This window comes from Hemicordylus capensis, chromosome 5 (assembly GCF_027244095.1).
Source record: "Hemicordylus capensis ecotype Gifberg chromosome 5, rHemCap1.1.pri, whole genome shotgun sequence".
Classification (NCBI taxonomy): Eukaryota; Metazoa; Chordata; class Lepidosauria; order Squamata; family Cordylidae; genus Hemicordylus; species Hemicordylus capensis.
Genome location: NC_069661.1, coordinates 232,527,584 through 232,552,778, shown reverse-complemented (window position 1 = coordinate 232,552,778; position 25,195 = coordinate 232,527,584). Strand labels below are relative to the sequence as shown.

The 25,195-nt window shown below is 43.7% G+C and overlaps 2 long non-coding RNA genes across 2 annotated transcripts; one reads left to right on the top strand and one right to left on the bottom strand.

The window, feature by feature from the left end:
* The first annotated feature begins 915 nt into the window (after positions 1–915).
* Positions 916–10,975, top strand: LOC128327896 (uncharacterized). Its single transcript, XR_008308864.1, has 5 exons — positions 916–1,009; positions 2,070–2,155; positions 7,960–8,054; positions 9,635–9,735; positions 10,387–10,975. It is a non-coding gene; the product is annotated as an uncharacterized LOC128327896 (long non-coding RNA).
* Positions 1,834–24,805, bottom strand: LOC128327895 (uncharacterized). Its single transcript, XR_008308863.1, has 3 exons — positions 24,715–24,805; positions 17,147–17,279; positions 1,834–2,219 (listed from the first exon to the last, which is right to left on the bottom strand). It is a non-coding gene; the product is annotated as an uncharacterized LOC128327895 (long non-coding RNA).
* Positions 24,806–25,195: the final 390 nt, after the last annotated feature.

The following is a 25,195-nucleotide window of genomic DNA, read 5'->3' as shown; positions in this document are numbered from 1 at the left end:
CAAGGTTCCCCACCCCTGCTCTAAGGGGAGGAGAGAAGAAAGAAATGCGCCTAAAGAGCATCGTAAAGATCTAAACATTGCTTGACGTATGGTTCTTTATTGAAACTCTCATGTAAACCGCTTTGGGAGGTTCATCTGAAAAGTGGTATATAAATGCAACAAAAAAGCAAACGCATAAATATTCGTCTCACAGGTTAGATTTCTGAAAGAGAAATAATGGTATATTTCACACCCATGGTCCCATCCTATACATAAATAGAAGTGATTCCAGGCTGCTTGTTCGATAGATAGATAGATAGATAGATAGATAGATAGATAGATAGATAGATAGATTATATGTAAATAATAGGGCTGTGCATGGATGACATCATCAGATCTGATCCAATTCTGTCCCAGTGCAAGTGATTATCAAATTGTGCATCTGATAATTGTACTGGCTCAGATCAAATCATTTGGTGCATAGTCAAATGACCCATGAGCCATCAACAAATGACCCAGGATGGCCCATGAGAAACAATGAAATCATTAAAATAGATTATTGTAAGACAGAATCAGAGAAAACTTTCAGGCATGGTAGACCTCTTAGAATCGATGGTGGACCCTTCCTAGAGCTTAATACCATTGCCATTTCATGCAGATGTGCCAAGGTTTCAGAGAAGCAGGCAAACACAAAGTACTGAGAGAACACAGACACTAAAGACTAGAATCAATCAAATTACAGACTCCTCTCTCTCTCTGCAGCCATCAGTAAAACACCTTCCCAAATGCATTCCTCTAAAAACAGAGTCACTCACAGAAGGGGGGAATTTTGCCTCAGGCACCTTGTAATATACAAATCAAGTCCTGCAAGCATTGTGATTGGAAAGGAGATGAACCAATTGCAGCATGTTTGAAGCAGCTGCAAGCCTAAAGTATTGAAGCAGAAAAATCAATCACCCCATTGGCATTTTCCATATGTGGCATATCACCAGATCTGGCAACAAGAAAATATCATCAGCAACAGAGAAAAGTATGTAAACAGATATCCAATCATCAGGTGGAATTTCATACTGCACAATATGATACAGAAAATATATCAAGCAGTGCTAATATTAGCAGTTTGTTTGTTAGCAATTTTGCATAGAAAATGATGGCCTGGTTTGCACAATTGTTCAAATCTAGGCTTAATGTTGGTTATTGAAATCAGTGTGACTGTGTGAACCCATGCCAAGCTGGGAATCCTGGATTCATTTTGGGACATAAATCACCTTGGATGTGGGTTCACACACAATAATGCTAACGTTGGTAACCCACGTTAACCCTAGATACAAACGACTGTGTGAACCAAGCCAATGTGATGCAAAATGCTTCTGGGCCTGTATTGAATTGGGTCTGATTATTGTTCCGATTTGATGCACAGCCCTAAGATAGATAGATAGATAGATAGATAGATAGATAAGAAAAGCACTCATACAAAAAGTGTTTCTCCTTCAAGTAAACACAGGGATCCAGAAATGTAGGGTGGGAAGGCGTGAACTACTCACCTGGGGGATACTTTCTCCCTCTGGCAACCTATGCTCTGTTGAGAGGCTCCCTGGCTGAAGTCCCCACTTGTCTGTCTTTACAATGAGACTTTGGATACAAGTTCCTCATGAGGGTGTGTCACATGGTGAAAAACCTCTAGATATTAAAGGGACGTGCAGCAAACAAATTTTTCGATTCAATTCAAATTCGAATCGAGATCTCACTGCAGAGTTGTAGTGGGTATTACTGGTAGTCCAGGTTCTTACAACTCAAGAGTATTTGCACAAAGCTTTTCTGAAACAAGTAAATGGTACTCTACCTTTCAAACATGGATTTCTGTATTTTATTTCAGATGAGGGAGACAGGGAAGGGGGAGGGAGATTATGCTAAAGCAGATACAGCCACTCTGAAAGTGAGATTAACTGTAAACATTAGCAAACTGGAAAAGGAAAAGGAATTTAACATAATCCTTTTTGAAATTATAAATTAAAGAAGGATGATCCCTTCTTTTCTCTCTTCCCTTCTATTTCCTCTGCTATCTCGCTTTCTTATTTTTATTTTGACAGTAAGCCCAGCGGAAAACACCAGCAGCTGAGCCATTTCTCCATAACAGAGGGCAGAGGAGGAGAAGGACATTCTGCAGAATTCACAGGTTATGCGTCCATAAAAATCGATTATTTTGTCCTGTCCTTGCCATGATGAGGGTGTCTATCCTTCTGTTTTAATAGAAAGAAACAGAAAGGAACTTGAGAGATAAAATGGTTATAAGCATATGTTTTTGCAAGATAATACTTCTGAAGAGTTCTAGTTTCCCCCATTTAAAAATTTGGGCTATTCTTGAAGCCTCTCTGGGAAGGGACCTACTGGGCAAAACGGAACTAAACCGCCCTGAGCCAAATTAGGAAGAGCGGTATAAAAATTAATTAATTAATTAAAGGAATTATGGAAGGAGAGCTGGTCTTGTGGGAGCCAGCATGAATTGTCCCCTTTGCTAAACAGGGTCTGCCCTGGTTTTCATTTGAAAGATATTCCCCTTAGGGGGTGGAACGGCTCCGGGAAGGGTATCTGCATGCTTGCATCTAGAAGATAGGGTTGAGAGACACTGCAGTCTGTAATCTTGGAGAAGCCGCTGCCAGTCTGTGTAGACAGTACTGAGCTTGATGGACCAATGGTCTGACTTGGTATAAGGTAGCTTCCTATGTTCAACCACATTCAAATGATTCTCCTTTGGAGAAAGATGTGAACTGTTAGGACCATTAGAGGACTAGGGAGAAAACACAAGGGTGTGCCATTTTCATGGCTTGACTTTTAAAAGGAATTTCCCTCTCTTTCCCATGGAATCCAGGCAATGGTGCAAGTGTTCCTGGGGTTTGTAGTCTTTTCCAAGGCTGTAGCAATTCAGCTAAATAAGGGAAATAGTGGTTTGTGCAAAACAGAACCCTCATCCAGACACTATAAAATCGCCCCGCTGTGATAGGGGGTGAAGGAAGAAGTAGTCCTATCCAGGGGTGTAGCTATAATTGAGTGGATGGGTTCAAAGAACCCGGGGGCCCCATCTTCTGAGGGGCCCCAGCTCCACCCCTCCCTATTTTCTTCATTATCTCCCTCACTCGGAGGGGACACTGGGGAGAGGTGCGAACATGGGACACCTCTCCTCTGGCTACTCCCCTGGTCCTATCCCTGCTGTGTCAATCACCTTCATGCCCCGCTTACAGTGGGGCTTGTCTGAAGAGGGAAGAGCCCTACCCGGGATGGTGGGTGCTTCCATGATTACAAGACTATATCGATCCTGTCTTGCAATCACAGAAGCACCCAGCATCATGCTTTCAGCTTTCCCCTCTTTGGATAAGCCCCGCTGTAAGCGTGAGCAATGGGGCGCACTGCTAATTGATGCAGGGGGGTGGGACTTCCTCTTGCTTCTCCCTGTTGTACACAGCTTCAGCAGGGTGACTTTATAACATCTGAATGAGAGAGGGGGCCCATTTACACATAACACCAAACCAGAATTTAATGGGGCTGAGGTTGGAAATCGTGTATGTCTGAATTCCTGAAACCATGGTTTCATGGTAGGGATGAGCATGAACCTGTTCGGAGGCCCTTTTATGGTCCTCCAAACAGGTTCGAATGACTGGTGGTTCAGCCGGTTCGAAGACGGGGAGTACCTTTAAGGGTGGGGAGGGTGCTCTTACCCCTCCCTCCACATTTCCTCTGCTGGCGCTGCAACTTAAAAAGGGCTGGTGGGGCAGCAGCATACTTCCCTGCCACCCCATTGCCTCATTGGACTGGAAGTGACCGGAAGTACCCAGTGCGCATGAGCATGTCAGGTGTGTACACATTGCGCACGCCCAATGTATGCACAAGCGAGTATGACGTGTGTTGCACGGTGCCCGATGTGCACACATGCACCAGATACTTTCAGTCACTTCCGGACAGAGCCCTCCAAGCTAGCTGCAGCTTAGCGGACAATTGCTTCCTCCCTCTCCTACCTTACTTTGTACTCACAGACAACCGGAAAATAGGCATGCGCACACACAGCTCCCAAACCTGGGTAAGATGCATTTCCTACCCTAATTAGAATCATGTAACCCACCCTATTGTGTGCAGAGAGGGCTTATTTGGCTCCTTTTGGTGTGTATTCCCTTCCTTAAAAACTCAGTACAGATGATCACTTATCAGAGAAAAACTCCTTTCCCCTCCACCATTCATTCATTCATTCATTCAATCATTCATTCATTCATTCGATTTATATACCACCTTTCCTAAAGTGGCTCAGGGTGGTTTACATTTACACACACAGACATACACACACACACCACCACCACCACCACCACCACCACCAACAACAACAACAACAAATAAACAAACATTTAAACCAGATTAAAATCAAAAATCAAAAACTAGACATCATTAAAAGCCAGGGTAAAAAGATGGGTCTAAGGCTCTTCTGTAGGCCTCCAAGGAAGATAATCCTTTCATATCCACAGGGAGTGTATTCCACAACCGAGGGGAGACAACTGAGAAGGCCTGACCCCAGGTTGTCACCCGATGAACCAATGGTACCTGAAGATGGACCCTTCCTAATTACCTTAATAAGCGGTGGGGATCTTGTAGAGCAGGGCTGCTCAACTTCAGCCCTCCTGCATATGTTGGCCTACAACTCACATAATCCCTGGCTATTGGCCACTGTGGCTGGGGATTATGGGAGTTGTAGTTCAAAAATAGTTGGGGGCCCTAAGTTGATCAGGCCTGTTGTAGAGAAAGGTGCTCAGGTAACCTGGACTATTCAGGGCTTTAAAGGTAATAACCACCAGCACTTTGTATTTTGACCTGAAATATATCGGCAGCCAATGCAGCTGTTAAGAACAGGCATAAGCTGTTCTGTCTGAGATACCTCAGAGACCAATCTGGCAGCTGCATTTTGAACTAACTAAAGTTTCTGAACTATGTACAAAGGCAGCCCTACATAGAGTGCATCGCAGTAGTCCAGCCTGGAGTTTACCAGCTGGTGTACCACTGTTTTCTGTTCATTCTGCTCAAGGAACAGGTGGAGTTATCGAATCAGTCACAGCTGGTAAAAAACACTCCTGGCCACAGCCTCAACCTGAGGTACCAAGGTGAGACCCAAATCCAAGAGCACTCCCTAGCTATGAACCTGTTCTTTCTGGGGAGTGTAACCTTGTCCAGAACAATAAGTTTTATCCCATCTGGCATATTATGACCCCCAACAATGAGCACCTCTGGCTTGCTTGGATTCATCTTCAGTTTATTATCCCTCATCCAGCCCATTACTCCCTGTAGGCAGGCATTTAAAGGGCCAACACTATTGGCCCCTTATATTCTGCCCTTGCCACACGCAGGGTGGCTAATATCAGGATATCATAAGACATTTGAAATCTAAGAAAGTTAAGAGAATAAAAAAAGAATCCATTTAAAAACAGAAACCATTTAACCCCATTTTTTAAAATACATCAAAAGACAATAGAAGAACAAGCATTTCAGGAGGGCATTGTTAAATGTAATGGTAACAATAGGACTGAACACAGAAATTAAACTCTTCATTTCAAGTCCAAATGAATTCACAGCTATTCAAAGCTAGGGTTTCCCTCCCTACATGCTCCTGTATGTAATAAGCCAACGGGAAGGCATTCATTTCCAGTTGCTTGGTAACCTACGGCCAGGGATTTCTGAATTCAGCCTCGCTTCTGACCCAAAGGGAAACCTCTCGGAGCAAGAGCAGAAACACCTCCGGAAAGGGACTGCAACAGGCAACAGCAACATAGCCTGGTCTAGAGAAGTGGAGAAATGGTCTGAGAAAATTATCTGATATTTCTTCTTAGCAAAGGAAAGATTGTGCTATCGAGTCGGTGTCGACTCCTGGCAACCACAGAGCTATGTGGTTTTCTTGGTAGAACACAGGAGTGGTTTGTCATTGCCTTCTCCCACTCAGTATGAGATGATGCCTTTGCCATTGCCTCTGAAGTGAGCATCCGCCTCCAGCACCTACCCCTGGAATTCTCTTTGGAAATTTACTTTTACTTCCAAACTTAGCTTGGTGTCCTGGACACATTTTTAATCAGTTACATCATTCGTTAAGTACTGAACTATGCAATGAATCAATGATATTCTCTCTCTCTCTCTCTCTCTCCACTGTAGCCCCATTAAAGGAGAGGTATAAATTCACTACACATTTCTAGAATATTAGGACTTTAATACTGGAGATTTAATGTTTTGGTTTTTAAAATGAAGGAATGTGAAGAGTTTAATGGAAGCCAAAGTAATTTGCTAAGCAAACTCCACACAAGGGAAAAATATGCCTTCATAAACCATGTTCAATCTAAGATTATTCTAAAAGGGTTCAGAAAGGTCTTTTGCCATTTTCTAATCCACAGCCAGCAATGTAGACTACAGGACCAGGCTGTTTACATATTATGATTAATATTTATTCAAGAGCACAATTAACTGATGCTCATTTTTTTTAAGTTTGTACAAACAATCTGGTCACAAGCTCTCCTGTACATTTGCCAGGCTGCAACCTGGAGAAATTCCACATGTTTTTAAATCACACAGTGAAGCAGTATACAAGGATATCACAACTTCTCCTACCTGTTGCTTCCTTGGACTTCTCTTTATTGAGTAGGAGGAGAGCAACTGGCCCTATCCATCCCCAGCACAGCATCCCTCCAGTGGCTAAAGCGGTATATAAATATTTGTCATATTCATATTCTTGCATAGTAGTTAACGGACCAAAATATAGCACTGAAATTACAGGGGGCCAGCAGGCTGTCCCCATCTTTGGGGATGGCTCTTTTGGATACTGTGTTTGGACAGCCTACATGGGTGGCATGGTTTAGCCAAAACTGAGGTGAAGAAGGGAAAGGGATTTGGATTTCAGTAAGGGATCAATGCTGGCAATTATGCTGGCATTGTTCAGGCAGAAGAATGGTTTCCATCACACAAAGTTGGAGAGGGAATTTTTGCCAGTTCTTCTTTGACCCTGCAGCCATCTGAAAAAAATGTTCTTGAGGCTGTGAGTCCCCCAGGGTAATATTTTTGGGAGGCACAGGTGGCTGCTAAGTGAAGGGAGAACAACTGCTACTACTATTTGAGGCCCTTCACACAACCAAAAACGGTGTCCAACCTGGGTTTGGGAGCTGTGTGTGCTCCCAATTTTTGGTTGTGTGGAAGCAAAGTTAGGAAAAAAACACCTGGGTAGAAGTGATTGTGCAGAAGCAAGGTAGGAGGAAAAGCGCCCCAGGTTTTCCTCCTACCTTGCTTCCACACAATCACTTCTACCCAGGTTTTCCTCTAACCTTGCTTCCATACAACTGAAAATTGGGAGCACACAGAGCTCTCAATGCCAGTTTGGACACAGTTTTTGATTGTGAGAAGAGCCTCTTTATATACTGCTTTTGAACAAAAATGTTTACAGAGGAGAAGGAGGAAAAAGGAGAAGGAGAAGGAGAAGGAGAAGGAGAAGGAGGAGAAGATGGTTCCCTGTTCCCAAAAGGCTCACAGTAAGAAGAAACACAAGGTAGACACCAGCAGCCGCCACTGGAGGTGGGATGCTATGCTGGGACGGGAAAGGGACAGTTGTTCTCCCCCTGATAAACATAAGAGAACCACCAACCCTCCATCCCCACTCCACACACAGATTGTACAAAAATGCATATTATATATAGTGCTTCTTATCCCCCCCCCAGTAAATTCACATTTCCAAAACACACACACACAGAGAGAGAGAGACAGAGACAGAGACAGAGACAGAGAGAGAGAGAGACATATTAGGGCTATTTTAGCAAGTAGGCTCCTTGAATTAAACATCATGGCAGGTCTCAAAGAAACAAAAGGCAACACATGGCAGATGCACCATGATCTGTTTTGGGCAGCCAAAGCTATTTATATTATGATGGCACAGTGTTCCTTTACACATGCCTCTACTTTTTCCGTTTAAAACAGAAGCCACAGAGCCCCTCTGGAATGCTGCCTTCATATTTGATATGGTAGAATGAAGAACGGCACTTCTATGGACAAGTATTCTGGAAATTTCTCTAGTGAGTCCAATTTCCCTTTCCACAGCCTTCTCCATTCCCATATGACACATCTCTCTGAAAGTTGCACCTCATCAAAATAAATAAAAGCATGCCAGTAGGAGAGCGGGGATCACTGTACAGTGAATCAACATTTAAATGCTATTTAAGCCTATACTTTCACATTTGCTTACTTCAGGATAGCTCTTTTTATGTAAACAAGACATAGTTGGAGAAGATCCTTCAGCTGTGGGCAGAGAAAGGTATTCATGTGGCACAGTGTCCAGTGCTTAGGTTGTATATACATTTGGGAGGTAAAAATCCACACTGTATGCATGTTATGCAATAGAAAACTGGGTTTCTCATAGTGGTTCCCAACTTTTTCCTTTATGTGGACCATGATGTCATCATCGAAAGCTTTTGCAGACCACCACGTAAACACGCTGTTTTAAACAAAGTAACATTTAAACTTTTTTAACACAGCCTATGTCTGATGGAAGTCAAACTTCTCTATCAAAGGGTATTTAAAATGCAGCTATTTCGAGTATTATTATGCTCACAAACATATTGCATTCATCAGAGTAGACTTAAACCCCCCCCCCAATCTGCAGCTGAGGGTTTGGGGGCCTTCCAGAACAGGGTGACATGTGACACAGGGAGGCTGCATAAGAGGGTTACAGCTGATCATCATCAATCAATCATCATCACCACCACCACCACACTGAGGCGGTTCCCACAATCAGTGGGAACCGCCTCGGCAGGGTTAGTGGGGAGATCGGGCTTAGCCCTCTCCCCACAGACAACCCAGGAGTCTGCTCCGGGCGGCTGAACCAGCTGCCCACATGACTGCCGGCTCTGTTATGGAGCCAGCAGGGGCTGGGGGGATTGAGGGCCACGTGGCCCCCAGAAGCTCCAACATGCCCTGCTGGAGAGACCCCCAGTTGGGGGTCTACTCGTGAGCCACAGCAACTCATGATCATAGAGCCCGGGTTAGTGGAGCACTCGCTTAGGGGAGGGTTATTTAAGTGGGTGACCCGCTTACGAACTACCGGGTTCGCAGCCAAGCCTGGTGGTTCTCACGTTGGGAGAAAATTGGACTAGCCTCTGCTAGCCCAATTTTCTCCCCATCGTGTGAATAGCCTTATTATCTTTACTTTTTTCACTATGGATCACCAACAGTGCCTTCATGGACCACAAGAGGTCTGCAGACCACAGGTTGGGAAAACTGCCATAGAGAACATGCTTTAAAAGTAGGACTGCTGCCATTTTTTCCGGGCTCTATTCCCAAGTCTTTAACCACCATGAAACACACATTTTTGGTGGTATACAAATGTGACAAATAAATAAATTTAAGAACACAGTGTCAGAGAGGCCTGATTAGAGATGCCAGGTCTTCTGAGGCTCATGGATGGTACTTGGGAGATAAAGAGTAGTACCTAGTGAAGAAGGTGGGGCCTGGTAGAGTAGGGTGAAGCTGAATATGCCAGATAGCTTAGAGGAGGAGCTTGATGGACATGAGGTGGGTGGAGCAAATAGCAAAAATTAGTCAAGCAAGTCAAGAAAAAATTAACTCCCATCTCCTTAATTCTGGCCCTTCATCCTAGGTTTATTCCTTCATCTGGCATCCCAAGAACAATGCCAAAAGCCTGAAATGTCTGGTGAAACCCTAAAACCTGGCAGCCCTGGGCCTGGGTCACACATGCAGGTACATTCTTTGATTTCTCTGCACTTGAACCCTGTGTAAATGTTTAATCTGTGTGCAGATGAATATATGAAGGGAGGATTTGGATTGCCTCCAAAGTTCCATGTTTGAGAGACAAGAAGCTCTGACCCTTCAGGATCTGTTAGATCTAGGGGGCTTTCATCCATCTCAACTGGGCCATGCTCCTCTGCCTTTGAGAGGGTCTCCTTCAGGTCAGAGAACCAGTGACTCCTGAGACAAGGGCAGCTGAATGTGTGAACGGGGCAAATGGCACCTTGGGAGAGGGGGATTTTGGTGAGGAAACAGAGCAAGGGGGAAACAGAGTCTAGGCTCCTCCCCACTATGTATCATGGTCCTGATTTGAATTGCCCATGCCCACCCACTGCCACCACCACACAGTTGATTTAGCTAAAGTACTTCTGAGATACCGCCAGCTATTTGAAATACAACTAGCTGCACTTCCCACAGCCAGAGCTTACCTAAACATGCACAAAACTAACAGCTCCAGTTGTGTCCGCCCAGATTAGCTTGAACTACAGCCTCCCTGCTAGGTTTGCCAGTTCTGAAGTTATTCCTGGAGATTATTTCCCCCCAATATTTTGTCCAACATTTCCCACCATATCAAGCCATTAACGTCTCCACTATTGTTTCCAGTTATCACCTGGAGATTGAAGCAGATGCCTGGAGACTCCTGAAAGGTTGGCAAACCTACTCCCTTGTCAGCAGGAGGTGCTGGGGGAAATAACATTTGCTGCTCTGTCTGAGTAAATGGGACACTACAGGACACTCAGGAATTGATCACAAGCAAACAGCTCATTTAGGGATTAATGGATTTCATGTTCTAGGAGAAGGGCTAGACCCTGTTAGCTGCTAATTATGAGCCAGCCCAGTAATGTCGATACAATAAGACATGTCAAGACACTGATTAATGAGTCGGCTGGGACATCAATTTGTTCTCCTCTGTCTCTGACCACGGGTCATTAATGGACTTCTTCAATACATATGTACTTGAAGAAAGAATGGGCATCCTTCATTAACCATGTGGCTTTGATAGAAGGAAATGTTTCATGTGCCATGTGAGTATTTTGGGAAGATAATCCGGAATAAATGAATATGTGTGTTACGCAATGCTTTTAATTTTGTGTTTATGTTGCTGTTTTCTTGCCTTGAGCACATTTTCTGACTAACTCCATGCTAGAGCAATGAACATAACTGCACACACACAGGAAGGTTGCATAGCTGTGTGTCTGGTCAAAGTTGCACAATCCCTTGTGCCCTTAGTCTGCTTGCACAAGTACGGTCTTTGCCCTCCAAGGACAGTGGGACAGGATGTGGGCATGTCACAGCAAGAGCCTTGTCTCAGCTTGCACACCCTAGCACCACACTGGTCTGGAGCATATACTCCTGCCTTAGGGGAGCTAGCTAGTACCACATCCTTGTGTTAGCATAACATGCATGTGTAGGTGCAGCATTAATCTGGACGTCAGCCATTACTATTATTATTATTATTGCCCAATATTTACTTTACTTTCTTTATTACAATCTTTGATCAGCAAATTAAAAGAAAAAGAAAAGAAACTTTAACCAATTAAACAGCTACAAAAGATAGAATATAGAATACAATAATGCAATCGTATGAAGCTACTACACAGCTTCTTTGGAACGCTTCTAATTATAAAATCCAATTTCTAACATTGAAAGTATCCTGTATTGTCTTCTAAATTACAACCCAATATTTACATAGAGCTTTCCTACAAATACTTCACTTTGTAGAACCTTATAACACTAACACCACATTTGCACATAATGAACAAATGGAGTTAAATGGGGCAGAGGTTGTATTTCTTGTATGTCGAAATGCATGGAACCTCTGTCCCATTCAAAAAAGTGACCCAAGGTTAACCTCCTCAAACTCCAATTTGAACCCTTGGGTTGTTGTGAGTTTCGCTGCTCCTAGCTGAGGTTTGAGTTTGGGGTCATTACATCTGAAAGCTGAACTAGAGGAAGCCTTCTCCAAGACCAGAGTTGAGGGAAGGAAGCTCCTCCCTCCCTCTGTTCTGATTGGCTGCTGTGGCTGTCCTTCATGCAAAGGAAGAAGCCCAGTAGCCCGTCCCCCCACCTGTGCAGCCAGTCCCAGATTAGATCCCTAGTATCTCCAGGTAGGGCTGGGAGAGAGTCCTACCTGAAACCGTGGAGCATCAATGCTAGTCTGTGTAGACCAGGGCTGCATAACTTTGGCCCTCCAGCTGTTTTTAGACTACAACTCCCATAATCCACAGCCACAGCAGCCGATACTCAGGAATTATGGGAGATATAGGCCAATATCTGCAGGAGGGCCAAAGTTGTGCAGCCCTGATGTAGACAATACTGAGCTAAATGGACCAATCATCTGACTCGTAGAAGATCATGTTCTTATGTTCCTACTCCTGTAAGCTTTTTGGGTAGCTAGGTTTCCTGGTTGAAGGGTTATCAAAGGGTTGCCCAGCCAATCAGAAGGATTGCAACAACAGCAAAATTAAGGGCTCCAGACAGAAAGTTCATTATATGATACCTGAGGGACCACCTGCTCCCAAGGGTTGCTGCCCGCTTGATGAGGTCATCTGAGGGGGCTGTGCTCTGGGTGATGACAATGAAGGAAGCTCGGTTGTCATGCACGCGGGACAGGGCCTTCTCTGTTGTTGCTCCCAGGCTCCGGAATGTTTTCCTGGTGGCTATTCACTCCTCAGTCTCCGTCAAAGTGTTTAGAAAGTATGTTAAATCTTGGCCTTTTACCCAGGCTTTTATATGATTGTCTCTACTGTTGCTTCTTTCTATTTTGTACAGTTCTTATGCTTGTGTTTTAAATCCTTTTAGTTAGATTTGTTTTTATATTTTAGCTTAATATGTTAATTGTGTCTTTTTTATAGTCTTGTTTTTAGTTTTTGTGTTAACCACCTTGGCATTGTTTTAATAAAAGGCGGTATACAAATTAAACAATAAAAAATAACATAAAATAAAACACACACCACTTTATTTTAAAATAACTAAATAAAGGAATATCTATATACATAATTATGTAAAAATGACCAGTACTCCCAAACACCCCCAAAGTAACATCGCAGGACCCCTGTGGTTAAAAAAAACTACCCTTTGGCGTCTAGCTTGCATGTTTATAAACCATTTTCTGTGCTCCCAGCAGCATGAAATCCGTCGTCTGGGGGAAGGTGATTTTAAAAAGCCTGCCCCCCTGCCTGCCCCCTGCCCCACCCGCCCAGTCATCTGAATGACCTCTATATATTCTTGCGAAGAGTCTTTAAAGTAGAACAGTGCGACCACCATTCTCTTTAGCAATCGAGTCAGTGGTCCACGCCAATTGGTTTTACAGTCCAGCTCTTTCAATCCTGATCATTAGATTAGAATACAATCCTATTGATAGGAATAGAAACTGGATTTGCAAAGGGACATAAACCAGATTTGCAACCTGAGCCTACACATCTTTACTTGGAAGTAATTCCTGCTGCGTTCAATGGGTCTTACTGTCTGGTATGGGTGCCCGGGATTTCAGCTTAAATAAAAGTCTGTTTGCCTTTTAATCAGGTTTACAGATCAGGCTGCCCAAGCTATGTTCCAGGACTTCCAGTACCAGCAAATCTCCCTCTCCCGATACCTGCCATACCAATATCCGCTCCCTGCAACTGACCAGGCAATCAGGAGAAACTCCTTCCCTCAGTGACTGTTGCCATCCTGCTTCCAAGTAGCATCAACACACCTCTCAATCATCTACAACATTTTTAAAATTTGTATCTATCTATCTATCTATCCTATTTTAATACCACCTGATATGTAAATCTCTAGGCGGTGTAGAAATCCCAACATTAAAATCACAGGTTAAAATACATAAAACATGATAAAAATAATATAAAGCAATTTATTACAATTATCACAATTTTAATTAAAAGCTTGCGAGAACAAGAAAGTCTTGAGGGTCTCCCTGAAAACAAACAGAGAAGGAGATGCTCTTAGTTCAGCAGGAAGCATATTCCAAAGCACTGGGGCAGCCACAGAGAAAGCCCGGTCCTGAGTCGCCACCAGACGAGCTGGTGGCAACTGCAACCAGACCTCTCCAGAAGATCGTAAAAGGTGGGAAGGTTCACAAAGAGGAGGAGCTCTCTTAAATAGCCTGGTCCCAAGCCATTAAGGCCTTTATAGGTAATAACCAGCACTTTGTAGTTCACCCAGAAACATCCAGTGTGGTTCTTTCAAAACTGGTGTTATATGGTCCCTTCATGATGACCCAGAGACCAATCCGGCTGCTGCGTTCTGTACCAATTGTAGTTCTCAGACTACATACAAAGGCAGCCCCATGTAAAGCGCATTACAGTAGTCAATTTTGTTCTGTTTAATCCCTCTAATAGTAAACTCAGGGTACAATGTGTTTTTTAAAGGCAAATTCTGGATAAAAAATGAGAATGATCCCTAAATTTTATCAATAGATCACTTCGCAATACCAAAATGCAAACATGAACCTATATATTAATGATAAGCATGATTAATATATTAATAAATAAGATATATAAATTTAGAGAGAGGCACAAGACAGGGCTGCCTTTTGTCATCAGCACTTTTAGATATATAGTACAAAAGGATGACTGACAACAGAGATAGAGGAAACCAAATTTTAGTTGAATGTTTCAGCTTCTACCTTCATCAGGAACAGATGGGTTTGTTTGTTTGTTTGTTTTTTGAGCACACAAGGAGGCTGTTCTCGTGCGCAGCCAAAATCAGGCTAACAAAGCCAAGCCCAGTCCTACACGTGCGTGAAAACCACCAGGAACGGGCCCAATCACGGCAGTGCCTCAGTGACAAATCCACCAAACCAGCCACCCTCCTAAATGAGATTAAAAGAGCAAATGCTTTCTTAACCCCATTTTTGTAATCACCTGCCATTCCTGGCTGCTTGTGTGGAGTCAGCAACCCCGGCTGCTGGAGGGGAGGGGGGACTCCCATAATGCTCCACGCACTCGCACAGTGCATTATGCAGTTTCCAGGGGGTGGGGTGACGCCTTCCAGCACCCTGATCTCCATGCTGGCTGAGGAGGCAGCTGCACATCTGGGCACGTGATCTCCACACCAGGACTCTCAACAAAGGTTGTCTGCAGGGGGGTAAGCTTTTTAAGACTTGTGAGAAAGGGCTCACTGTTAACAAGGTGACAGCTAAGCATGCGGTGCGAGCAGATTTCCAGGGCAGTTGATATGAAAAGAATGATGGACAGATGTTGTAGATTGGTATAAGGTGGTTTTATCCATTATCCTCCAAGTTCAGTCCATGAGGTGTGAGGGTCCTGAAACAGATATTCAGACATCTTCTTGTTTGTCCAGTAGTCTGGATGTTTGCATTCTATAATATTAAATATAAATGACATAGGTGGAAGTATAGGTGAAGTTCTTTCTGATGTAATAAGCACTCTTTGTAGCAGTACTGTACTGCTAAAGATGATGGTCTCCCTTAGGAAAGTGCAAGTAATGAAGTGGCTGGATTGACAGCAGTGTGATCCAGGACTGCTGATTGGTAGTTTTAGGACACCTCTCATTAATAGCCTGAATAGATAGTTGTCAGAAAACAATACATGGAGGCTTGATGATCGCATTTTTCAGATGTTCAGAATTTGTTATTGGTGGGTAGCTTTCTTTTATTTCCAGTTGATAGTTTGGTGAAGCACAACGAAAGTCTACCACAAATGGGATCCTTTTTTCTTTGCACATATTTGTTTTACTTCTGTAGAGAAGAGACTCTCTTGATATGGCTGATATCCAACTGATGGTGGAACCTATAACATGTGAAGGGTATCCACGTTTAAAATATGTTCTTTCAGTTCCCTGCTTCTTTTGAGGAAATTTAGATCATTATTGCAGATTCATTTAATTCTAGGAGGCATACCATACCTGTTATTTTTCTCGATATATTTAGGGTTACAGGATTTATAGTTCAAGTATAGATGAGTATCTGTTGATTTGCTGTATAGATCTGTCGTTAGGAGAACATCAAGAAAGAAGATGCTTGGATTTTCAATTGTGTTGTTGCTGGTAAACTTGATTAAGGGATGAATATCATTGATGTCATAAGTAAAATTTTCAAGATTTTCCTTCCCCTTAGTCCAGATTACAAAAATGTCATCTATATAATGCCACGATTCCAGAGGTTTTTATGAAGCATTTTTAAGGATGGTTTGTTTGAATTTGCCCATAAATAGATTAGCACAGGATGGATCCATATAGGTACCCATATATATTTAAAAAGAACTTTGGAAACATTCAATGTGATCCTGGAAATAATGGTATGTAGATAGGATAAATAAGATCTAGATAGCAATTTATGTCAATGACACCTGTTGAGTTTAACAAAGCTTGTGCAGTCTTTAATGAAAATCAAATAAGTGTGACTCCAGATGGATTTGATTTGAATAGTCCTTTTAGTTTTCTCTGCAATGTTCTCTATGTATCTCAATTTCCCACCATATTCTTCTCAAGCCGTGAAAATGGGCAGCCAATTTTTATCTGGGGAGGTATCCACATATACGATTACTAAACTCTAGTAGGAAACTCTGGTGGTTGAATTATTTGAAAGTGAAACAACATGGTAGTGGTTGCTACTTATACAGTGCCTTGGATCTTGACCTCTAATTGACCTTGATTCTGTAGCTACATCTGGCCCCTTTGATTCTTGTTTGCTGCTCTGGAATTTGACCCCTGCTTGTTTCAGACCAGATAGACAGAGAGACATAGGAAGCTGCAGTGGTCCATCTTACTCAGTACAGCTCAGTACAGCACTGTCTACACCAGGCATCCCCAAACTGCGGCCCTCCAGATGTTGCTGAACTACAACTCCCAGCATCCCTAGACACTATTTTTTGTGGCTGGGTATGCTGGAAGTTGTAGTTCAGCAACATCTGGAGGGCCGCAGTTTGAGGATGCCTGGTCTACACTGACTGGCATGGCTCTCCAAGGTTTCAGGCAGGAATCTTTCCCAACACTACCTGGGAGATGCTAGGCATTGAGCCTGGGACATCTGGCATGCAAATGATCCAGATGATCTGCCACTGAGCTCCAAGACCCCTTGGTCATGGAGCATGTCTGTTCTGATAACACCATAACCAAAACATCACTGTCCTACACATGCACAATCCTACACATGCTTACTCAAAAGTAAACCACACTGTACTCAATTAGGCTTACTCCCAGGAAAGTGTAGATAAGATTGTGGTCTTTAAAACCCCAAACTAAGTGTATACTCACAAACTCACTGGTTAGTGTTTGTCTTTGCCAAGGGGGCTCCAGGGGGCAAGCACTCCCCTTAGAAAAGTAATTGCCTCCACATCTCCCCCCCCCCCGCCATTTCTTTTTCAGAAATCTAACATGTGGGACAGAGTTCGCTTACCCAGTAAAATGCACTTTGCCCCTTCGGTGCCCTCTTCACGTTTTTTCTGGTATCACCACTCATCTTCACTGAATGATCTACTAAAGTTTAAGTTATTGGTTAAAGTTTGCAGCTATATTGTTCTCCGATGAAACTGGAAGAAATAAATAAAATATATTACACCATAAACACGGGAACAGTTGTCTTGAGTAACTTTTAGCATGTACAAGCAACAGCAGCTGCAGATAGTTTCATTTTAGTAAATAAATGAGACAAAATCATATTCTACAGTTAGCAGGAGATACCCCATCAGGAAAAGCAAACACTTTATGATCACTTAAAATATTTATACAAACAGGGTAGTTAAGAGTTTTAAAATGAGAAAGGCAAAATGAGCAAGCAATGTACTTTTTTGTCTTACAGTATTCATCCTGACTGCCACAATACCATAATCTCCAGATGTTAGCGCATCTTTTCATTGTAAAATAAATGAGAAAAATGAGTCCTACAAACTTATGGCATTTGGTCACAGTCCTTTAACTACTCAGAAGCTTGTTATGTCACACCAGTTCAAATAAGATCAGTGGACAAATCGGTCCCAAAGGCCTTCCTCCATTTACCTATTCTTTAAAGGAAATTTTCTGAAAAGGGAAGCTTCAAATTATGAAGGAAACAGAAAAAGATCCATAACTGAGTTCACACACAACCAACCAATTTACAAAAGAATCCAGGGAAATACATTTTCGAATTATATTGTCACAATAAAATGATTGTAATAAAATATGAACATTCCAACAGATGAATTAGTAAACAACTGTAAAAGCAATCTATCCACAAAGTACAAAACTGAAAAAACTAATTCATATCAAGGTCACAGTTAAAATTTGCCAGTGTCTGTCCAACATGAGTCCATACTCATTACCCAAGTCCAAGGATACAAGTCCAGTGATACAGTCCAATTGTATATGCAAATACCCAATTAGCTGTTGTGTTCATAAATTGCCAAACGTGTTTCAGCCAGAGTCAGGCCTTCATCAGTGGCATTGTTCCCAAGTAAAGGTTGTATCACTAACTGGTTCAGTATATCCACTAGGGCTGATTCAATATGTTCATCAGATCACACACATTATCTAGCAATAGTTCCTATAATAGGAGAGAAAACTCATGTTGCTAATTCTGAGGAGTAGCTCTCCAACCAGGTTACGAAGGATAATGTTCTCATCATTTCTAATCCTATCAGCACTGAACTAAAATAAAATAACAGGTTCCGAACAGGATCAGAGGAGGGCGACAAAGATCGTGAAGGGAATGGACAAGTCCTATGAGAAATGGTTGAAGAAGCTAGGTATGTTCAGCTCAGAGAAGAGCAGACTAAGGGGAGATATGATCAGCATCTTCATATAGCTGAAGGGCTTGTTTGTTTTTGTTTACATTTATATTCAACTCTTCCTGCATGGTTATGTTTATCCTCACAACAACCCTGTGAGGTAGATTAGGCTGAGAGATGAGTGAATGGATCAGAGTCACCTAGGAAGTTTCATGGCTGAATGGGGATTTGAACTTGGGTCTCCCTGGTCCTAGTCCAACACTCTAACCAGAGAAGAAGGTTCTCTGTTGCTCCCTAGTGCAAGACTAGAACCAATGGGTTGAAATGACAAGGTAGTAGATTGAGGTTAGAGATTAGGAGAAGTTTCCTAACTGTAAGAGTTGTTAGATTGTGGAACAATCTGCCTCATCTCATGGTGGGCTCTCCCTTGCTGAAAGTTTGCAAAAAGAGGCTGGACAGCCATCTGTCAGGGATGCTGCAGCACAGCAATGTAGGGAGGCTGGCGGCGGCCCATGTGTGGCTGCCACCACGGCCCCCTGGCCCCACCCCCTGCATCTGATGTCAGACTCAGGGGCCCGGCTAGCCACGCCCCCATGTCTGACATCAGATGGTCTCCCTCCCAAATGCGGCCACCCATTTGGAAGGGAAATTGACCTGCACTACATTGGGCAGCATGGGCTGGAGCAACTCTCCCTGCCTTAAAGGCAGGGAGAGCCGTTCCAGCCATGCTGCCAATGCAAGGACTGATCTCTCTCCTAAACGGGGCTGCGCGGCTCCATTTGGGAAGGAGATCAATCAGCCCCGCTGCATTGGCAGGGAGACCAGGAGCAGCTCTCCATGCCTTTAAGGCAGGGAGAGTCACTCTGGCTGCGGGCCAATTTTGGCTCCAAACAGGGCTGCGCGGCCCAATTTCGGTCCGAAATAATGCCCCCTGCATCTGACGTCAGATGCGAGGGGCGTGTCTGGGGCTGTGATCGTGGCCCCTGATTGGCGGTGGCTCAGGTTCTTTGAACCTGTTCGCCCAATTGTGGCTCCGCCCCTGCTGTAGCAGGTTCCTGTACTGGGGTTAGACGAGAGGACCTCCAAACTCTCTCTCAACTCTAACGTTCTATGGTTTTATGATTCTGTGCAAATAAATTGATAATTGTAATATATGTGTAGTCATTAGTGATTGTTCCAAAATGCAGAACTGGCAGGGCTTGACAATTATCTCCTCCTGTTCAGAAAAGCAAGAGCCATTAAGAGCTGAGTTCTAGCCTGGACTTAATGGCATACCTTGGGGTCAGTGCTCCCTGCTCTAAGACAGCCTTCCATGTTGAGGGCCTCTTCACCCAAACCATGGGGAGGAACAAAAAGGCTGGATTGCTATGGGAGCTGCTCATAACAGGCCTCCCATTCCAGGAAAAGACTGAGAATATTGCAGTTTTGCACAGGGAGATGATACATTCCTGGCTAGGAGCCAATAGAGCAGCAAAAGACGCCCCCCCCAAGGGAGGGGCTTTAGCTCAGTGGCAGAGCAGCAGTGCTGTATGCAAAAGGAGTCAAATTCAGTTCCTGACATCTCCAGGTAGCTTGCAAGTATCTCTGTCTAGTACAGGAAGATGCAGTTAGATCAGCACTCTGGTCATTACCAAGTCGGAAGGCTACAGGAATTGATGGAATAGCTATAGAAATATGGCAGGCAACAGAAGAAGAATCACTCAAGGCTCTAACCAAACTATGCCAGCAAATTTGTAGAACAACACAGTGGCCAAGAGATTGGCAGATGTTAGTCTACATACCCATACCAAAGAAAGGAGACGTAACTGATTGCGCAAACCATCGCACAATATCCTTAATTTCACATGCTAGCAAAATAATGCTCAGGATCTTCCAATACAGATTAGAGCCCTACATGGAAAGGGAAATGCTGGATGTTCAAGCTGGTTTCAGAAAAGGCCGAAGAACAAGATACATTATTGCTGATGCACATTAAACAATTGAGAAAGCCAAAGAATATAAAAAAGACGTCAATATGTGCTTTATTGACTATAGAAAAGCCTTTGATTGTGTCTACCATGTCAAATTGTGGAATATCCTTAGGAAAATGGGCGTTCTAGAACATCTCATTGTTCTCATGAGAAACCTATACATAGGACAGGAAGCCACAGTCCAGACGGAACATGACGAAACAGACTGGTTCCAGATAGCCAAGGCTGTATACTTTCTCCTGATTTATTCATCGTATATGCTGAACATATACTGAGAGAAACTGGATTGGAAGAAGATGCGCACGGTTTTAAAGATGGAGGAAGAAACCTCAACAACCTGCGGTATGCTGATGACACCACTCTGATAGCTGAGAATGCAGATGATCTGCAAGCTCTAGTAATGAAAGTCAAGAACGGAGCACAGTGAAAAAATGGGACTAAGACTAAATGTAAAGAAGACTAAAATAATGACAACAAATACAGCAACCAACCTCAGAATTGACAATGAAGACAATGAAGTGGTGGATAGCTTCTGCCTTTTAGGATCGACCATCAACAGTAAAGAATCCAGCAGTCAAGAAATACACCACAGACTAGCACTTGGGAGGGTTGCAATGAAGGCCTTGGAAAGAATATTTAGATGCTGAGACATGTCTATTCCTACAAAAATTAGAATCATTCAGACAATGGTTTTTCTCATGACACTCTATGGATGCGAAAGCTGGACTTTGAAGAAGCAAGATAGAAATGATATTGACGCGTTTGAACTTTGATGCTGGAGAAGACTTTTGAGGATACCATGGACAGCCAGGAAAACAAGCAAATGGAGCAAATCAACCCAGAATTTTCACTCAAGGCACAAATGACCAGGCTCAAACTATCGTACTTTGGACATATTATGTGAAAACCCAGCTCCCTTGCGAAGTCCATAATGCTGGGAAAAGTTGAAGGAAAGAGAAGAAGAGGATGACCAACAACAAGATGGATGGACTTGATTATGACAGCAATGAATGCACCACTGAAAGATCTTAAAGGCCAAGTTGAAGACAGATCATCCTGGAGAGAATCCATCTATGTGGTTGCTAAGAGTCGACACAGATTTGACTGCACTTAATCAATCAATCAACCTAGATGGAACAATGGCCTGAATCAGTTTAAGGCAGATTCCTGTGTTGATGGATCACCTCTTCCTATGCATGAGGCCTACAACATCTTCAGCCTTCTGTGATATAGAACATCAATAATAATAAAAGATATAACATAGAGGATTAAAGATATGTGGAGAAACTGGACAGCATCCGGGCTAATTGCTGCCAAGAAATTCTGGGGCCATGGCCGTAGCTCAGTGGTAGAGCATCTGCTTTGCATGTAGGAGGCCCCAGGTTTAATTCCAGATAGGGTTAGGAAAGACTCCAGCCTGAAACCTTGGAGAGTCATTGTCAGTCATTGTAGACAATACTGAGCTAGATGGAATGGTTTAAGTCGGTATAAGGTAGCTTCCTATGTTCCTATGGCCACATTCACATGTAACATGGAACTGCAATTGAATGGGCCAGAGGTTCTGCGAGGGTTACGTCTGAATGTGGGCAAATGGGGTTTAGCACTTGTGACCAAATTCTGGGGCTATGCATGCAGGAGGCCCCCAGTTCAGTCCAGGTTTCAGATTTGTTGCTCCATTCTGAACCTTCGGGTTGCAGTAAGTTTCGAGTTTGCAGTAAGTTTGCCGCAGCCCGGGGTTGGATGCAGCCTGTGTTGCGTCAGAATGCGGAACCGCTGACTGCGTCCCCTGTAACTGGAGTTGGGGGGTGAAGCTTCTCCCGCAACTTCGGCCATGATTGGCTGTGCTGGCTGTCCTTCATGGAAGTGTCACGCCCTCGATCTCAGACAGTGAGGAGGAAGGGGAAGCTGTCAACTTTCCAGCCGATGCAGGAGTGTCTGAGGGGCAGAGCCCGGCTATCAGTGTTCAAGAAACAGCTGTGGTAGATCCAGCTAATGATTCAGAGCAGGCACAACAACCTGAGACAGGAGAAATCGTGAAGGACCAATCCGAAGAGGAGCTATGCAATCAACCTCCACTGACTCCACAACAGCGGCGTCTTACGAGACACAGGACTCAACTAGAGACTATTAAGAGGAGCAAACGCCTCTTGCAGAGGGCTGATAAGCCTTGAATTCCTGCCAGCTGGGAGCACTCGGCTTGCACTATAAATTGCATCACCAGCTTTCTACTCACTGCTGAAAAGCAACATTTGTCAACCTCCGTGTCGACAGCGTGCAGCCAAGTCTGGTCAAGACGAACTTTCCGAGCCGTATCCTGTTGCAGCAGCTCCGTTTTGTCCCGTGATCTTCCCTGGCAGTTGGCCAGACCCTGACAGGAAGAAGGAAGCCTGCACATCCAGTTCCCCCTCCTCTATGCAGTCTCACTGACTGCAGAGAAGGAGCTCTATGTTCTGTCCGAATTCAGATGGGAGAGTGGGGGGAGCGGAACTACGAGTCCATTGGACCCGCAGTTCCACATTACAAGCGAATGCAGCCTATGACTATGTCCTATTGGAATTAATGGGATTTAAGATACTTATGACTTAACTTGTCTAATTTATTTCACTGGTGCTTAATGACTAACTTAGTCTGGATGCTGCTCACTATCTGATAAAATTATTTGAATTTTCTCCTTGGGGGGACCCCTGAAATATGGAGACAATTTCAGTTTCTCCTTGGAAAACTCTGAAAACCCTGAAATTCAGTGAAAATTTCCACTTTGGAAAAAGTTCTTCACATCTTCAGGAAGACATTTATGCCTTCAACTAGGCCAACTAATTTTCCCCACAGTGGGAAGATGTAGTTTCCCCCTGATGAACCATCACTTGCCAGTCTTGTGCTCAGCCTTTGAATGAATTACCATAACTTGGCGCACATGATACTCACACTGAAGCGATCTGTGCATTAAAACTGACAGCCAGGCCTTGAAACAAGTCTGGCATCATCGTAAAATCATAAAAATCACTCTGAACTTTATTTTCTTTTATGGGTAATAAAGTGAAATTAATTAGCTAGCACAAAATGCAAGACCACTGTAATCATGTTTGCTTCGTCTGATTAGGCATCTTCATTATAGCTATTAATGATGACTAGACTTTAGATAAAGTTGTTTGTTTACAGATGGGCTGATTAGTGGCTTTCTTATACATCACATCCAATTTTGTGGCATTCAAATGACAGAAATCCCCCAGTTTCTTCACACTGTTCAAAGGGTGTGGGCTTTTCCTTTGGTGACAGGACTGAAACCAATAGGGGAAGTTGGAGTGCTGTTTCAGATTTTCAGTGGGCATCATCTGGACTAGTTAATCATGACTATGCAAACATTGAAATCAGTGAGATGAGTTAGTCCCATTTATTTATTTATATTTAAATTATATACCGCCTAATATAAAATCTCTTGGCAGTGTACAGAATTAAAAACATATGAAATATAAACATTTAAAATTCATAAAAAGATAAAAATCATAATAGATACAAACACATCCAAATTTTAAAATTTCAAGGGGACTTACTCATGACTGAGTCTGGATGCACCACAGTAGGAAGGCAATGAGAGGGCAAGATTCACAAGACCTGTTCTTGGATACATTCACAGTTATACTCCTGCCTCACTAACCTTCTAGAACAGGGCTGCTCAACTTTGGTCCTCCTGCAGATGTTGGCCTGCACCTCCCATAATCGCTGGCTATTGGCCACTGTGACAGGGGATTATGGGATCTGCAGTCCAAAAACAGCTGGGGGGCCTAAGTTGAGCAGGCCTGTAGAGTGTCACCAGAAAGTTGTTGGAGATGCGGCTCCTGATGGCATTGACTCTTATCACCAGCAACCCTATTGACCACTAGGGGCATTAGGGGTAGAGACAGCCAGTGAGGGCATTCCCTCTCTGACCATGCTTTCTCTACTCCCCCTTTTGTTAGACTGATAGTCTCAGGTTTCATTCTCTCACCTGAAAGAGAGACTTCCGTCTTCTCCCTTCCTCTCTTCCTGTATGAAGCTAACAACCAAGCATGTGGACCTTATCTGTCTCCCTGATGGATTTCCTAAATAAACTACTTGATTTGGAACTTTAACTGCATATCTCCAGACAACATTAATTAGCCGTGCTCCCTCACCTGTGCTTGCTGTAGCTGCGGAAGATCAATAAATCTCCCCTGAGCTATCTTACAAAAGTGACATGGGATGTTGCTGCCCGTGTCTAGATTTTTTGGTAGGCTGCTGCCGTGGATCCCCCCCACTGCAGCTCCCCCACTCACCCATTGCCACTGGCTTCCATCATCCTGCTGATCACCACAGCCGCTGCAACAGGGCAAAGGGACACAAGCTGGCAGCAGTAGAATGATGACATTGCCTGGTGTTTGGTGCTAGGCAGCGACATCATTATGACGCACTGCAACCAGCTTGCTTCCCTTCGCCGGCCATGGCAGCTTTGGTGGTTAGCAGGGCCACAGAAGCCAGTGGTGGGAAGGAGGGAGGGAGGGCATGGGTGGGGCGGGTGCAAACCCATGAAGGAGGCAGCTGGTGGGAAATAGTGGGATAGGCAGGAGGGGCCTGGGGCAGAGACAGCGAATAGGGGACCCCTTGCCAACTCCCCTCCCCAGTGGGGACCTCAGCAATTCATGTTCTTCTAATGTGGCTGCACAATGGTAGATCCACCTCTGGTTGCTAGGCTGCCCTGATAGATTCCTGAAGCCCATAGTATCACAGAGGCCCTTCATTCAAAGATCACTTACAGAG